The sequence below is a fragment of the Ailuropoda melanoleuca genome, chromosome 8 (assembly GCF_002007445.2).
Source record: "Ailuropoda melanoleuca isolate Jingjing chromosome 8, ASM200744v2, whole genome shotgun sequence".
Classification (NCBI taxonomy): Eukaryota; Metazoa; Chordata; class Mammalia; order Carnivora; family Ursidae; genus Ailuropoda; species Ailuropoda melanoleuca.
This window is the reverse complement of record NC_048225.1, coordinates 80,116,079-80,132,034: the sequence shown is the minus strand read 5'-3', so window position 1 is coordinate 80,132,034 and position 15,956 is coordinate 80,116,079. Positions and strand designations below refer to the sequence as shown.

The following is a 15,956-nucleotide window of genomic DNA, read 5'->3' as shown; positions in this document are numbered from 1 at the left end:
AGGTAGATAGATCAAACTTGCATGGGGAAGAGTGAGTTGGCCATTGTAGGTGGTAGCTGAACAACATGACAGGCCCTGTGATGCAAACCACCAGCAATATCAGTAAAATATAGAGAGGGAGAATTCTGGAAGGTAGAAAGGAAAGCAGCGCAGCTCCCACTGGTACATCTGAACTCCACAGGAGACACTATAGGCAGGAATGAGAGGAGGTGGGGAGAGAGACCTAATTCCCTAGGAAATGGCATTTTCCTTTTATAGGGAGCCCTATGCCCCCTCAATTTCATGGATTCTCCTTCCCAGTTTCTTCTCCCTTATATGGGGATGGCCTCCTATGACCATCTCTCCATACACCTCTCACAGCTTCTGCATGGCACTCTATCAGATGACCCACTTCAGGTTCCACCCTCAGACTTCTCACAATGCATCTGACTGGTCAGTTTCTCAAGGCCCAGTAGCAAGCCCTGTCTCACTGGCTCCATGTTGATGCCTGTCAATCCCTGTTTATGGCACAAACCTTGAGATCCCATGTTATGGAGCCTAGCACTTGAGTGCCATGGGCTGGTTCTGGCCATAAGAGACTGTGATTGTGGCAAGAATTCAGTGTCCTGGATTCCTTTTAGCTCCAGGAAATTTGGTTTCCACAAAGGGCCCTTCAATGGGACTAAAGCCTATAGCAATGCCAAGACTTTGATCTCCACAGGTGCCACAGCTCCCTCTTCTAAGTTTAGTGTTGAGGAGTGTCCTCTGAAACTTTTAAAATCATTAATGAAAAAAATGGGTTTATTTACCGTGGTTCAACTCTTTCATGTGTTAAGAATCAAGAGTCAAGAAGCACTTTGAAATCATGAAGTGAGTAGGTTTGCATTTCAAAGAATGATGGCATTGGATACTAGATCGATACACATAGGCAGACCCTCAACAGGACGGGGATTTCAAACTTCTTTGCTAGTCCAGTCCAAATGTCCTTCACATGAAACATTCTACTCACTGACTATTAGCTGTCTATATTTTCTTCATTCCAGCGGAGTAAAAGAGGCTGAACTGTCACATTAGGAACCATGAAGTGACTTGCCCAATGCCACACTGCAAGCAATTCATTGGCAAAAGAAAGAACAGAATACAGAGTTTTCAAATCATAATATAACACCCCAATCCTCAGACCAATGGTTTCCAAATGACATTTGTAGACCAATTACGTAGAAGACATTTAAAAAACCTAGATTGACAGGCTTACTAAATCAAGTATCCTGGGCTTACTAAATCAAGTATCCTGGGACTAAATACACTCTGTATTTTTTAATTGGCCAGCAGTTTTTATATGTAGCCAGGTTGGCAAACCACTAAAATCTATTCTACTTTCCTATAGCAAAAATTGACCTTAGGTGTAGAAATCAGAGAGCAAAATCATGTACCTAACAACCCTGGTTACAAAGGCTATATGCTTAGCAAAGACCAAACAGGAACAGTTACAGCCAGACAACTGACTCTGTAAATGGTATCATGAGGAGTTGGGGCTAGGGGAAGGTCTGTATTTATTTTCCTTCTAACTACTCCAGACAAATCACCACAATTTCCAAGTTAGAAGATGCTTTTTTCCAATTTCCAGAACTTGTGGTATCCACCTAGTGCTGAAAATCCAGCTGTGCTCTTTCTGCTTCTTACACCATTGCCAGAAATAAAGATCTTGTAATCAAAACTTGGCTGAAAGTTTGATTGATGTTGCTTGAGGCACACATGAGTCTACCCTATCCCATTCTTCTATCACCACTGCAGGGTTTTCAAAAGTAATATTTATTTTTCACTGGAGAAAATAAAAATATGATTGTTGAGTCCAAGAGAATTATCATGTCTTTACCGATCAAGGGCATCTGGTGTCTCCAATGGGTAGCCCCTCATGAATAACAACTATAACAGGGAAATAATAAAATATGACCACTTAAGTGCTAGGGATTGTGCAGAAGAATATATATCTATATCATTTTACCCTTAAGGCCCCATGCGTGAGAAGGACTATTGTTATGTGAGTTCTTGATTACCTTATCTTTGCACATGCTCTTCCTCAACTACCCCCATACCATCCTCTACCCTGTTGCTCAAATTTGAAAGCTAAAAGACATCCTTGATTCTAGTCTTTCTCTCAATCTTACCTTTTCCCCAACCCCCCCCCATCTAATCTTATTCAATCCATCAGCAGGTCCTCTCAGTTTTTCCTCCCAAATAGCTCCAGAATCTGTCCCCATACCTCTTGCATTTCCACTGTCATGAGTGCTAGCCCAAGTTCCCACCTCTCACCTCCTAACTGGACACCCCACTTCTCTGGATCCCTTCCTATCCAGCTGGCAAACACCAGTCAGAGAGGTATTTTATAAAATAAATAAATACATTGCATCATGTCATTTTCTTGCATTTCTTGCATTAAACATTAAAATTGCCTCTTCTTGCATGGAAAAAAATCCAAACTTTCTCATTTCTTACTCACAAGGTCCTGCATAATCTGGTCCCACTTTCTCTGACCTCATCCTATGCCCCATTCACCTTCTTTAATGAACTTTGTCCACATTGGACTTAGAATCCCAAGCACAACCAAGTTCTTTCCTGCCAAATGACTTCGGTGCTATCCTCTCTGCTTGTGATTTTCTTTTTGCTCTTCTGACTGGCTCTTCTTTCTATCTAAGAAAATTTTTTTGCCACCACAGAGCAATCTTATTTTACACCTTTATTATTTTTGGTTTTTAAAGCACCTCTTTCAAGGAATACTCTAATTATTTGGGTTTTTTGTTTTGCTTTGTTTTCGTAATTTATTTCCTGTCTTCCTGACTGGAATGTAAGCTTGGTGAGTAAGACCTTACTTACTATAACTTTAGTCTCCAGCACAATGTCTAGTACATAATAGGCACCAATAAACATTAGTTCAATGAATGTAGAAATGTTGACTTTATAGATGAGGTAGGTAAGGTTTAGAAAAGTAAGATAACTTGCCTGGGGTTATCTAACTGGTTAATGGAAGAAAAAGGTCAGTGCCATGATCCATCTGATGCCAATGACTATATCACAATATAGAAGGACCATTATTCTAGAAACGGAGCTGCAGATAAAGTACCTCCTCTTACCTACTACATTTATACTGAATGTCACAAAATCCTGCCACAGAACATCCCTAAAAAGGAGGTGTAAAAGCAAGGAGTAATCGCTTTATTTCCATAACACAGATTAGGAAACTGAAGCATCGATCGGCTAAGTTGTTGTGTGGCACATGCTCAGCTTTTGAATTGAAATTTGAAGCCTCTTTACTCAGAATAGTTTAGATCCTTACCACTTACCATGTGGTTCCCAGAACAGCACCACTAGAATCTCCCGGGAGTTTATCGACGATGCATAATCTCGGGCTCTATCCAAGACTGACTAAATCAGAATCTGGATTTTAAGAAGATCCCCAAGTGATTCCTACGCACACTCAAGTTTGAGAAGCACCACCCTAGACTATGTTAAAAGGCACAGTCCTCTACCTCCCCCCGCGCCCCCCTGCCGCCCAGAGCGAACCATCAGCACTTCCAAACTCCATACCAGTTTTTCTCTTAAACTACAGACCTGGTTTCTCAAGCCAATGTCCTAACTGAAGAGCCGACAGACTTTGGTCATGGTCAGTCCACAGCCCATCAGTGAGTCCACCCTCTGTAGAGCAGGCCCTCGATGTTTAGCCCCAGTCCACTCCACTGGCCAAGAAATAGTATCGGCAGGACCACCCCACTAGACACATTGGCTTTGGTTTTTCACTCTTCCCTGACTCAAAAAAACTGCCCCTTACAAAGCTCTTCTTCATGTAAAATAGAGCCTCTCTGTCAGAATAAGCGGTGTACTGAGTCCTACAAGTACATAGATAGCTCTACATCAAAGCCCTACCTCTCGCTTCTCTTTGGGCTTTCTGGTGCTAAAGCCATGATACCTTGCCCCAGGTCTGAATACCTAACTCACTCAAGTCTGGGGCCCCTTCTCCACCCTTTCAGTGCCCCTGCCTTAGTTGTCCCACCCTCAGCCTCTCTCATTTTGAGTTCAGTAGCTCCCACTTAATCTCTTTTGCATAAGTCTCTTGGCCTCTCACGTAATTCTTCATAAAGCTAACAGAGTTTATCTTCTTACCAAATCTGCTCAGGTTACCCCCAGATTTTAAAACATTGGTGTTTTAAAATGAGTGTTCAGTGTTCAGTGAAGTTTCTGCAATGCATGCAATTTAAACCCAAACATATACAAGAGCAATTAACATTACCACAGAATTCTAATATTCATTCCCTTCCATGTATATTTGAGGACCTGGTGGTTACACTGAAATGCAGGAGTGAACTGGTTCCAAAAAAAAAAAAGTATTAAATAGGAATCTCTTGCCTTACCCATGTTTCATCATTGAGTTACTTGTCCATTCATCCATCCAGTCAACAAATATTCACTGAGAATCTACTACATGCCCATGCATTCTATTAGGTCATATGGTTTTGGAAACAAATATTAATACCACAAGAGAACCAGAATACTGACCTATGAGAGCCCAAAGAGAGCCCCCAGCACTTCCTGGGGACGTGAAGGATATCAGGAAAGAAACACTTAGAGATGAGTTCATTAGGCAAGGAAGGAGGAGACGTGCATACCCACCAGAAGAGCGATGCATGCAAGAACCCAGAGGTGTGAAAGGTGGAATCTGTTTGAAATCTTGGCCAAAAGTGTAAATGGGAAAAGTATATATGTGCCCACCCTACTTTTTGAAGTATATTTACCTTTATCTTGCTCTATCTTACGGGGAGGAAGAGGCAGGGCAAGAGGAGAGCTGGGGGCGAAAGCAGGTAGGACAAAATCCTGGCAGAAAAGGGCCACAAATTGTATGAATTCGATTTCAGAGGGCAGGTTCTTTCATTGCAAGAAATCCTTTGTCCATCTTCACCAGATCTCCAGTGTACGAATTCCTCATGTATATATTGTTATATCTTTGTTCCTGGTCAGTCCGACTCATAGACAGGCCTGACAGAAAGTGCTCACAGTATAAACACACATCAACACCCTCACCTTGGAATTAACTATTCACTGCATGTCCTTGTTGCTCTTTCAGAAAGCAAAGCTCTTTACATGCCTCCTTGTTTGGAAGTCACAGCAACAATAAAACCTGAACCCACTAAGGAGTTAGCCAGAACTTCTGGAAGGTTGTGATATACCTAAGGACTTTGGACTTCACACAGGGGAATCCCATGTCTGCAATGCTCCTGATAGCTCACCCTTTTGATGTGGGCTAGAAAGAAAAGGCTGGTTCTCCTTGAAACTTCCCCTGACTAAAGAGAAAGAATCAGAGGCCCCAGTGGCCTTCAGCAGGCTTTCAGTGGCTGCACTGGGTGATTCCCATCAGGAATACAGTGGTGAAGAGCAGATGATTTGGAATCAGGCGACTAATGCTTGAACTCCAGATGCGGCTTTAAATACATCTCTGGCTTTTAAAAGAATAACTTAGCTTTCTTTTCTCAGTTTTCCTATCTGAAAAATGGGGTTGATAATAGCTTCCTTACAGGGTTATTAGAAGATTACATAAGTTAGTGAACATAAAGTACGTAGTACAATGAATAGCACATACAATTCCCAATGAGCAGCAGAAATTATTAGCTCTGATAACCAACAGATCTACTCAGCCACACTCCTCTGTCCATCCCTCTGCTCTCTCTCTCTCCCTGTGCGTGTGATATGAGTGTTCAGTGTTAACATTCTATTCGGTCTTCCCACCCTACTCAGTTCTTCAGATTTTTGTCCCACCCAGAATCCTCCAGGGGATACTTTATAAATCAGTTTGGCTTGACCTGACTCCATCACTAGACAGCAAAGTCAAGGTCACAGGGGCGCCTGGGTGGCTCAGTCGTTAAGCGTCTGCCTTTGGGTCAGGGCATGATACCGGCAGTCTGGGATCGAGCCCCACATCAGGCTCCTCTGCTGGGAGCCTGCTTCTTCCTCTCCCACTTCTCCTGCTTGTGTTCCCTCTCTCGCAGGCTGTCTCTCTCTCTCTCTGTCAAATAAATAAATAAAATCTTTAAAAAAAAAAGTCAAGGTCACAATCAAAATGCTCACCCACTAGGCCAAAGAAGGGATTAGCAGGAGCCTGAGAAAGAGAATGGGGTAGGGGGAAAAAGGCAAAGAAAGGGCATCGGGAGAGAAAGTATGGGTTGAAGAAAGTCCTATTGGTGTGTGTGTGTGTGTGTGTGTGTATAAAATTCAGTGCTTACTCATGTAATATTTTAAAAATTATTCTTCCTGATTAATAGAGATATCAGCAGTCAATATAGTATTAAAATAGGAAGGACAGTTTTATAATCAGATATTCTCTAGCTTAAGATTGAAGGTTACGGGGAAATTTATGAGTTCAGTGAATGCTGTGTTTGGAGTAAAGGCCTGCCTGCCATAGCTGGAACCCTGTGAAGCCCGCAGCAGGGAGCTGGCCTGCGCCCAGGTGTGCATTTGAGTGGCCAAGGCTTGGAGAAGAGGTTTAGTCTCTTTGATGCCAAAAGAGGCTGTAATCAATTAGCTTAAAGCTCACATTATCCTACAATGGCAAGAGAATTTAGGATTCCAAGAATAAACTTTGAATGTATTTACTATAAACACTAATGATAAAGCCAGACAATGTCTTAATGGAAAGAAAACACATTTCTATTTCTCACAGATGCATAAGTGTACATAGAGATTATAGTGTGTCCTTTAATTGGCAAATCATAGCACATGTGTCTCTGTCTATATATACACATAGGTTTAACAGCTGTTCATATGTGTATATGCACAATGTTATGACACAGAGTTTAAAAATTATGTAGATTATTTTACTGACTTTTTAGAAATTGCAAATCCAGAATATTTAAGGAGGGTTAGCATTTCTCTTAACTACACATTTCCATTTCATTAGCCAAGTCTTTCTTTCCCTGCCTATGGTCCAGTAAGTTGAACCTCAGAGGTTCAAGCTACAGTTCTACAAGATCAAGAGTCTAGAAATCTAGGTGACGTCTCCAGGGCACGCCCTTCTGTTCTGCTCCCACACCAGTCTGACCTTACATGCTTGCCCCAATTCTTGAATATGTCCAGCTCTATCTTGCCGACTATTTCATTTCCATTTCTTTCCCCCCACATCCCTTTTCCCTTTCATGGTCTACTTGAAGCCACTGTAGTATTTGAAAAAACCCCTGAGTTGACAGCAGGATGAGATGAAGCATTCAGAGAGGATTCTGACTGGAGGAGGGAACTGTATATATATATGTATATTTGATTTAATGAACTGTTTTTGTGTGTGTGTGTGTGTGTGTGTGTGTGTGTGTGTGTGTGTGTTTTATAGGCAGAGGAAGTGCACTCACCCACTGGCCCTGGTAACCAAAGACCTGTACCTCCTACTTGGAATGCCAGCTTCAGTCTTTCTGTCCCTATGTTGTTTTTCAGGAGTATAGGCACCAACAATGGATGGGAGACAATAGCCACTGAGTGTTTTCCTTTTTAAAGATGTTTACCTGCTAAACACACCAAAAGCAACATTCATTTTGCAAGAGTTATTAACCTGATGATGATGATGATAAAATATCAGCTATTGCTGACCTAAAGCTTCATATGATTAAGAACTGTGTTCACTTATTTACATCTCTTATCCAATTTAATCCTTATAAAAAGCTATAAGTACTTCTATTTCCTAATACTCATTTTGTAAATAAAAACAGTGATGTTCAGTATAGATCAGTAACTTGCCCAAGGTCTAAGAGCTAATAAGTGGCAGAGTTAAGATGCAAACTTAGATTTCACTAATCCCAGAACCTGTGTGCTTTACCACCAAGCTAAGAGATAAATTTGGGACTAAGGAAAGCCTTGCTAACATTTTGACTAAATTTTCTTCTTTAGGGAAGTTTCAGGGAAGTACTTAATCTTTAAACTCAATTCTTTAGATCTTAAAAATGTACCCATATTCTGTCTTCAAGGAAGACCTAGATCCAATCCTCTTGGGTGTGAAGAGAGAACAATTCACCAAAACCTATCGAGAGGAAGAGGATAAGACCTTGACTGTTCACTCAGACCAGAAGTTCTCCAAGTATTACCTTAAGTACTGCCCACTAAGATTGTGCCTATGCGGTAATATATCACTGCTTCTCTGTTGTTGTTGTTTTTTTTCTGGTGGCAATAAATTGTTATGTATCACGTCTCTCAATGGTGTTCTGCCAAAGTGCTAACTTCTTTCATTGATTCTACTGAGGTAGAAAATAAATATAGACTTTTAGAGCTGGAAGTCACTCAAGATTTCCCCTTACTTTACAGATCTGGGGAAAAAAGGCCCAGAGAGATGTAGTAATTTGCTCAATATTGAAAATCTTGTTAGCCAAGAGCATGGGCTTTGGAGTCAGAACTGTTTAACACCACAAAACGGCTGAGTGATTGTGGGAAGGCTACTAATGATACTCTGAGTTTTAGTTTCCTCATCTGCCTAAAAATATACTGAAACATATTAGTATTATAGTATATCAAGCTATGCATTACTATATTATAATATACCATATTATACTATCATCTTATTATATCAACCCAACAGAACAGAGTCAAGGCCTTATGCTTTTTAACTCTCTGCCATACCAAATAATCTTTGTATGTAGAGATGGGTCAAGTCCGCATGTAGAGTCCATGGCCATCCCAAACTCTCCGTCCAAGTCAGAGGAGACAAACTCCCACTAAAGAGGTTTACCAACCAAACATGTGTTAAACACTAAATAGTCATAATGTGAGGCCTATTTTTTTACAGTCTTGACCTACATCTGTGTTTATAGAACTTAAATAGATCTGTGTTCTCTGGAAAAGCTGATACCGTGAGTGACTCTCAGAAAGTATGGCTGTTCACAATCACTCTAAAAAAGATCTAACTACTGCAGCACCTTTCACATGGCATCTTGATGAATGACTTACAGAGGGAAAGGCTGTCTAAATAAGTTAGAAGGTTGGAATAATTTGTAAGTTAAATTAATTATGAGCCCTAATGAGGTTAATCTAACCTTCGCACATAAAGATAACACCTAATGAGAAAAAGGTAACCATGGGAGTCAAAGATAAGGGAGAATATAATATGGTCTTTTCGATAAAATATAAGTCAAACACATTTATTTTAGCTTCCTGGGAAGTGAAGTTAATGAAACAACAAAGGGGTGATGAACAATAATGTGTAAGTGGAAGTAAATTGCAGGGGAGGAAAAGAAAGCAGCTTAAAGGAGCCTGTGTATGTGTTGTAAAATGTCAATAAGAAAGAACTCATGAAACTACTACAATTTCTTTGGAGTTACAATTGTTTGTATTTTTTTGATTAACTCCAAATATAAATAAGCCTCAAAAAGACATGTAACAATCTGGCATCCAAAAGTGCTGCTACACTAATTTTGAAAAAAGAAAACATTACTCTGGATATTTTTAGACGAGTCAAAATCCCATGACTGATACTGTTCTTACAGAAACAAAGATTCCCCTAGGCTTGTGCTTCTCGGTTTTGGCTGCATATTGGAGCGACCTGGGAAGCTTTGCAAAACACTAATGCCTGGGTCCCACTTGCACAGATTCTGATGTAATTGGTTTGGGGTATGAGCTGAACATTAAGATTTTTCAAATCTCCCCAAACGATACTAATGTGCAGCCAGGTATGAGAACTGTTGTTCTGGTGAGCTTGTTGAGAGGTCTAATCCTTTTGTGTGACTATTAACTTGTATAGAGTTGTGCTAATCAAGCTTACATGTGTGTTGAATAGATAAAAGTAAACAGTCTTTGGAGAAGACAATTCCTTCCATGTTACTGAGACAATTGCTGGAAGAAAAACATACACATATATTTTTAGAGTTCTTCTACTCTAAAGCCCTTGAAATAGAGATCTCCACTCCCTCATAAGAAACTGCCCCCTCTCCTTCACCACTGATTAGCATCAACTTTAATATCAAATTCCTATCAAGATTTTTCTAATAAATGTATTTTCATCCATTCATAAGGCATTTATTGAGTACCTACCAATAAATGTAGTGGCCATTGGGTACATGAAGCTAAACAAATATTCACGGTCTCTTGGAGAATATAGACAAGCAACCAGATCATTTCTACTCATTGAGATAAATGATGTTGTCAGGGAAGTTCTGTGTGCAATGTAACCCTGGGAAGAGCAGTTCTTACAGACTGGGGAGATTTGGTAGTCTTCCTAGATAAAACTGTACCTATGCTAAAAACAGGAGAGTAAGAGTCAGCTAAGGCAAAGGTCACTGTTGGGGAGAGCTCTGGCCCAGAGGCATGTTAGTCATGGCTTAGATAAGGAAGTAAAATCAATCCAATGGTATGAGAGCCTAGAGAAGGAGAAGGAAAATCAGGGAGTGAAAAAGAACAGTTGGAAGGAAGTGGTCTCCCAGGGAAGAGAGTAGGATATGAGCCTATAAAAGTAAGCAAAGTCCAGCTAGATTGTATAAGACCTTGAAACTATTTTAAGATTTTTTATTTTCCTAGTGAAATGGCTGGCCATTCTATTTTATGTATGGAAAAACTGTAATTAGAATTCTGTTTTTTGAAGATCAATTTTGCTGCAAAGTGGTGAATGTATTGAAGGGAAAAAGACTAGAGTCAGAAAGACCAGTTCCGAAGTAAAAAAGGATCATAGCCTATTATAAAGAAGTGGCAGCAGAGATGGGCAGAAATGGTCATATCTGAGAGTCAGTAAGATGACACTTGATGGAAGTTGATGACTGGTTTGACTGGGGGTGAAGGACACTGAAGAGTCTCAAGTCATGTGCAGGTTTCTTGGCCTGACCGACCACACGGAACGCAGAGGATGTTAGGATTTGAAAGAGATTATAATAGGCTCTGTGTTCTATAGTAAGAGTTTAAAATGCAGATGGGATATCCAAGCGGCTATATCCATAGTCAGTTGTTCTAATGGTCCTTATGGCCCTTAAGGGAAGAGACTACAGTAGGAGGTATGGATTTAGGAAGCAACAGCATGCAGATGATGGATGAGGCTACAGGGTCAAAGAGCTTCATACCAGACATGTGTACACAGCAAGAGAGAAAAGTGAGCTCAGGCAAACACCGACATTGAAGAAATGGGCACAGGGGAAAAAGCTAGAAAATAAAATTAAGAAGAGATAGAGAAGAAGGAAAATCAGGGAGAAGAAGGAAAAAGAACAGAATTAGGGCAGAAGTTTCAAGCAGAGTGTAGCCAACTATGCTATTATAAAGAGCCTGACTCCATTCGCAATGTCTGGTGACAGCTTTCAAGCCCCACCATCTCCTACATCTGAGCAAGGCTATCAGAAAGCTTTATGCTTCCTCTGTATGGCCTCAGCAGAAAGTTCAAACCATACAGGTTCTGTTCACATGCAGAAACCCTGACATAAGCCCTACTCCCTAAGCACCATAAACCCCCAGGCCCTCTCCTTTCCCTGGTTTCTCCAGCCCTTTGAAGGTCAACCTGGGATCCTCCCCTTCACTTTCCAGAAGAACTCATTATGTGAGTAATACACCTTTCCAGAGTCTCTTGGTCTATGTGTGGTATCATTAGTTTCAACATCCACACCAAATTGTGGGTAGGAGGGTCCATCCTATCTCTCATGGTGACCACAAGCTAAACCAAATATTCTCAAGTAACCTGAACACCAAGAAGAGTCACTGCATTTGGCAGCACAAAATCCATGGCAGGGGGGCGCCTGGGTGGCTCAGTCGTTAAGCCGCTGCCTTCGGCTCAGGGCGTGATCCTGGCGTTATGGGATCGAGCCCCACATCGGGCTCCTCCGCTGTGAGCCTGCTTCTTCCTCTCCCACTCCCCCTGCTTGTGTTCCCTCTCTCGCTGGATGTCTCTCTCTCTGTCAAATAAATAAATAAAATCTTTAAAAAAAAAAAGAAAAGAAAAGAAAATCCATGGCAGGGACAGCTCTAGTGAAGAGACAGAAGTAAAAACATGNCCCCCTGCTTGTGTTCCCTCTCTCGCTGGATGTCTCTCTCTCTGTCAAATAAATAAATAAAATCTTTAAAAAAAAAAAGAAAAGAAAAGAAAATCCATGGCAGGGACAGCTCTAGTGAAGAGACAGAAGTAAAAACATGAATGTCAGAGTGTGAAGGAGAGAAAAGATGGCAAGCTAGAGAGAATGAATACAAACAACTCTTACAACAAGTTTCGTCATGAAAGGGAGAAAGAAAGATAGAGTGGTAGCTGGGGTCAGGGGCATGGGATCAAGAAAAGGCTCTGCTTGTTTGAGTTGTAACGTGGGAGGAACCTGAGCGTAATGAACGAGAAGTAATGAGCAAAAGGAAGAGAGATGCTTCAGATGTAGGAAAGAAGAAGGTAAATGGGTGGAGAGAAATCCCCAAGAAGGGAGATGGGGTCCAGAGCAAAGGTAGCAAACTTCATTTTGGACAGCAGGAAGGGGGAGTGTATGTCTGGGGCATAGGTAAGCTTGCCCACCTGTGGGCAGACTCTTCACTCTGGGGAGTGAGGTGATATGCTAGAAGTTTTGAAAGAGGTGTTAGGACTGGAGGAGAAAAGCTGTGAGGTGGCCTTCGAGAATAAAGACAGTGCTGTCCTCAAAACACAGAAGGACCTGGGAACGGGGTGGAAAGGTCACGTACCTTTCTTCATGCCATCTTGGAGTGCAGATCTCCCCTGAGTTCGCCTATTTAGAAAGATCTGCCTAGTTTTCCTCTCTGCCTCCACAAATTGCTATAATCTACTCTTAATAGCTCACTTCATTATTTAGTTTTTAAACTGTTTATCCATTTTGTCTCACAAAATCAAGAAAATTTAGCAAATATAAATAAGCAGAAAAAGAAAAGATATTCCCTATAAACCTACTACCTAGAGATTATGACTACTAATACCATAAGCATTTCTAGCTATTATAAAAGTAATAAAAATATTCTTTTCATATGAAAAAATAGAGATTATATCATTTATAACAGTTACTTTCTTGCTTTTATCCACTTAACATTGTATTGTGAATGTTTTCCCATGTCTTTAATATTCTTCCAAACATCTTTGATGATAGGATATTTCATGATATGGCTGTACCATTGTATAGCTGTACTATATCATAGATATTTGTTTTTGTTTTATTGATTTTTTTGCTCCCCCAATATCCATTTACCCTCCTTCTCAATTTCCCTCTGGGGAATTCATTGGACTTGGGTGATGCTGACTCCAGCCAGGACATGAAGGTCAGAGTCCCTGACCCAGGCCTAAGCCATTGCATTTCCCCGTATCTAGTGTGAGCAGTGCCACTTTCAAATCCTGGGAAGGAGGGACCAGGAATCCAGGGGCCAGGTGAAAGTGCCTCTCTTGCAGCTGTCTCCTTCTCTGTCATGCTTCGAGGAAAAATAAAGCACATGAAAGAGAGAGCACGGAGGCCGTGTGCTCCCTGAGGTTGGAGCCCAGATCCTCTTCATGCCTGTTTCCTCAGACTGGATACGGCATGCATGTGATGAGCTTGCCAATTGCAGCTATACCCTCCCTGCCGCCTCTGAGCGGAATGGGACACCACTTAGATGGCTGATACGAAAAGAAAAGTCAGATCTAGTACTTGCCTTTCTTTTCTCTTGAAACAATGTTCAATAGACTTGAGAAGAGCAGGAAGGGAATGTACTTGGCTGACATTTTTGTAGTTGTTTCCTTGTTTTTAAAAGAAATGAACAAGAAGCAATAGGTGGTACTTACACTGAACGTCATAGTTGATAAAAATGCTTCCAGCACATTTACCTCCTTTCAGCCTCAACACAACACTGTTGGATAGAAATTACTACCACTCACATTATGGATGCAAAAATGGAGACACATGGATATTGAGTCTGTTACTCAAAGTTATGCAAACAACAAGCTGTGGATCTGACCATCAAGCGGGTTTGTCCACAACTCGCAGAACGGCATGTGCCCACTCTGTCTGGATTGATTGATATCCCTGCCTGCTTTTCTCAATTTCTTCTTGTCCTGCTTGCATATCCTAGAAAGAAGTTTAGAGCCCCATTTGTACAACTCTGGGCTCTTTTCACCAAGTGAGGAACAAGGCTGACACAGTTCGTTGGGTAAACAGAAGCAGCAAGTGACAGTGATTTAAGCCCGGCTTGCAAACTTCTTATGACCAATCTGCCGCCTGCTATGTAAACAGGTGTAAACTAAGATTTAAATCAGTTTACACAGTGTGGTAAATAATTTAAGCTTCCCTCAGCATGGTGTTTGTGAATGTAAATGTGTATGCCAAAACCAATGTCGACAACGTCGGGCTTCCAGTTTCTCAACCAGAAAAGCTGTGCGGACAAATGGCCTTTGTGCGCCCCTGCCCTAGCTGGGGCAGCCGGCTGAGCCGGGGGTGCAGGGTAAGGCAGAGAGCCCACAGTCCTGGGGGGAAGCCTCATCCCCCACACACACAGCTCAGTCGTGGGCCGAGGGAGCTAGAAATCACCCCTCCACCCTCAGTTCTTCCTGGTCCTGAGACTCTTCTCTCCCCCTCGATTACTCTTCTCTGCACTGCTGTGCAGACACCCAAGTCAGCGGCAAGTCTGTGTAAAGGGAGGCAGAAACCACAGGGGAAAGAGCCAGAAAACAGCCGCCTTCCAAGGTGTTGTAACAGCACTCACGCTTGATGGCCTGGGTCATCACTGCCTGTCCACGCGTGCCTACGCAAATTGATCCAGATCCTATGAAAATCACACGCAAATGTGTTTTCGGTTGTCAAAAACTGTTGACTGTACCTGCTAGAGTCCACTAACCCGGAGTGCTGCCTCTTAAGAAATTTTCACCAGTATTATTCATATTCTCATCAGCCTGTCTCTCACCTGACTCGCTTCCCCCCTCCCACATAGAAGTCTGGGCTTTCTCTGGAGTGGAAGGCCCTGGGCAAAGCCAGACTCAATCCACCCCATAGCAGGATGGCGGGGTGAAGTGCACATGCAAGCCAGAGAGCAAGTTGCCTGATATTCTTCTGTCCCCTTCGAGAAGTCTAGCTTATAAGCAAAGTTTGTCTGTCTTGGCATCATTGGTAATGCCATAGCTGGGATCTTGTTAGTTCAAAAAACAAAAACAAAAACCATCTTTGAAAAAAAAAAACCTACTATGGTCAGACTTTTAATTAAGTCCTGGGTAAGAAATGAACTGGATTTTCTCCTATACTGACACAATTTGCGATAAGGACAGAATATCTACTATTTACTGAGTACAAGGAGTTTCTTTTCTGAAAGCTTTTTGTTTGTTTTGTTTGTTGAGAAAAACTTTCTTTTTCTGAAACCATCTATTGAGCAATTGGCACAAGGCAGGCATTGGGTTGTATGTGCATTATCTCATTTCATCTTCAACTCAACCCTCTGATGTGGGCATTATCCTCAACTTACAAAGGAGACTGAGACCCAAAGAGTTAAGTAACTTGCCCGAGGTTACTCAGCTGATAAAAAGGGGAGATGACTGGGATTGAAGCCCAGCATGACTCTCTTCAAAGCCTTTTCTCTTAAATGATCCTGCAAAGCCTTTGTTCTTTCTGATCAGAAGAAAGGCACCCCTTCCCCTGGCTTCCAGGCCTAGAAGTGCGCACACAGGAAGTCCAGCAGGGAGAAAGCAGAGAGACTATAATAATATTAGTGGCTAATATGTTTTGTGTGTTAAAAATAAATTTACCAAACCTTATATATTATTAATTGATTAATGTATTTAGTCCCCACGCCAAGCCCTACCAGGTAGATATTATTATTACTATCCTTGTTTTACAGATGAGAAAGACTGAGGAAGAGAAAGAAACTTTCCCAGCATCACACAGGTAATAAATGTCTGGACTGGGGACCAGCCCAGGCAGTCTGGCCCAGAGCCACCACCGTACGTTCCCAACCGACCTGATGAGTTGGATTCAGATGACAACACTGAGTAGCTCCCTACACTTACTTTGAAGGACAATGATAATTAGGACAGAGATTCTTTTAAATCA

At 41.6% G+C, this 15,956-nt stretch overlaps 1 protein-coding gene across 3 annotated transcripts in view; it reads right to left on the bottom strand.

Moving 5' to 3' along the window:
* PAPPA2 (pappalysin 2) overlaps window positions 1-15,956 on the bottom strand; it is a 258,494-nt gene that overhangs the window by 60,123 nt on the left and 182,415 nt on the right. The gene's annotated exons all lie outside the window — the stretch shown is intronic.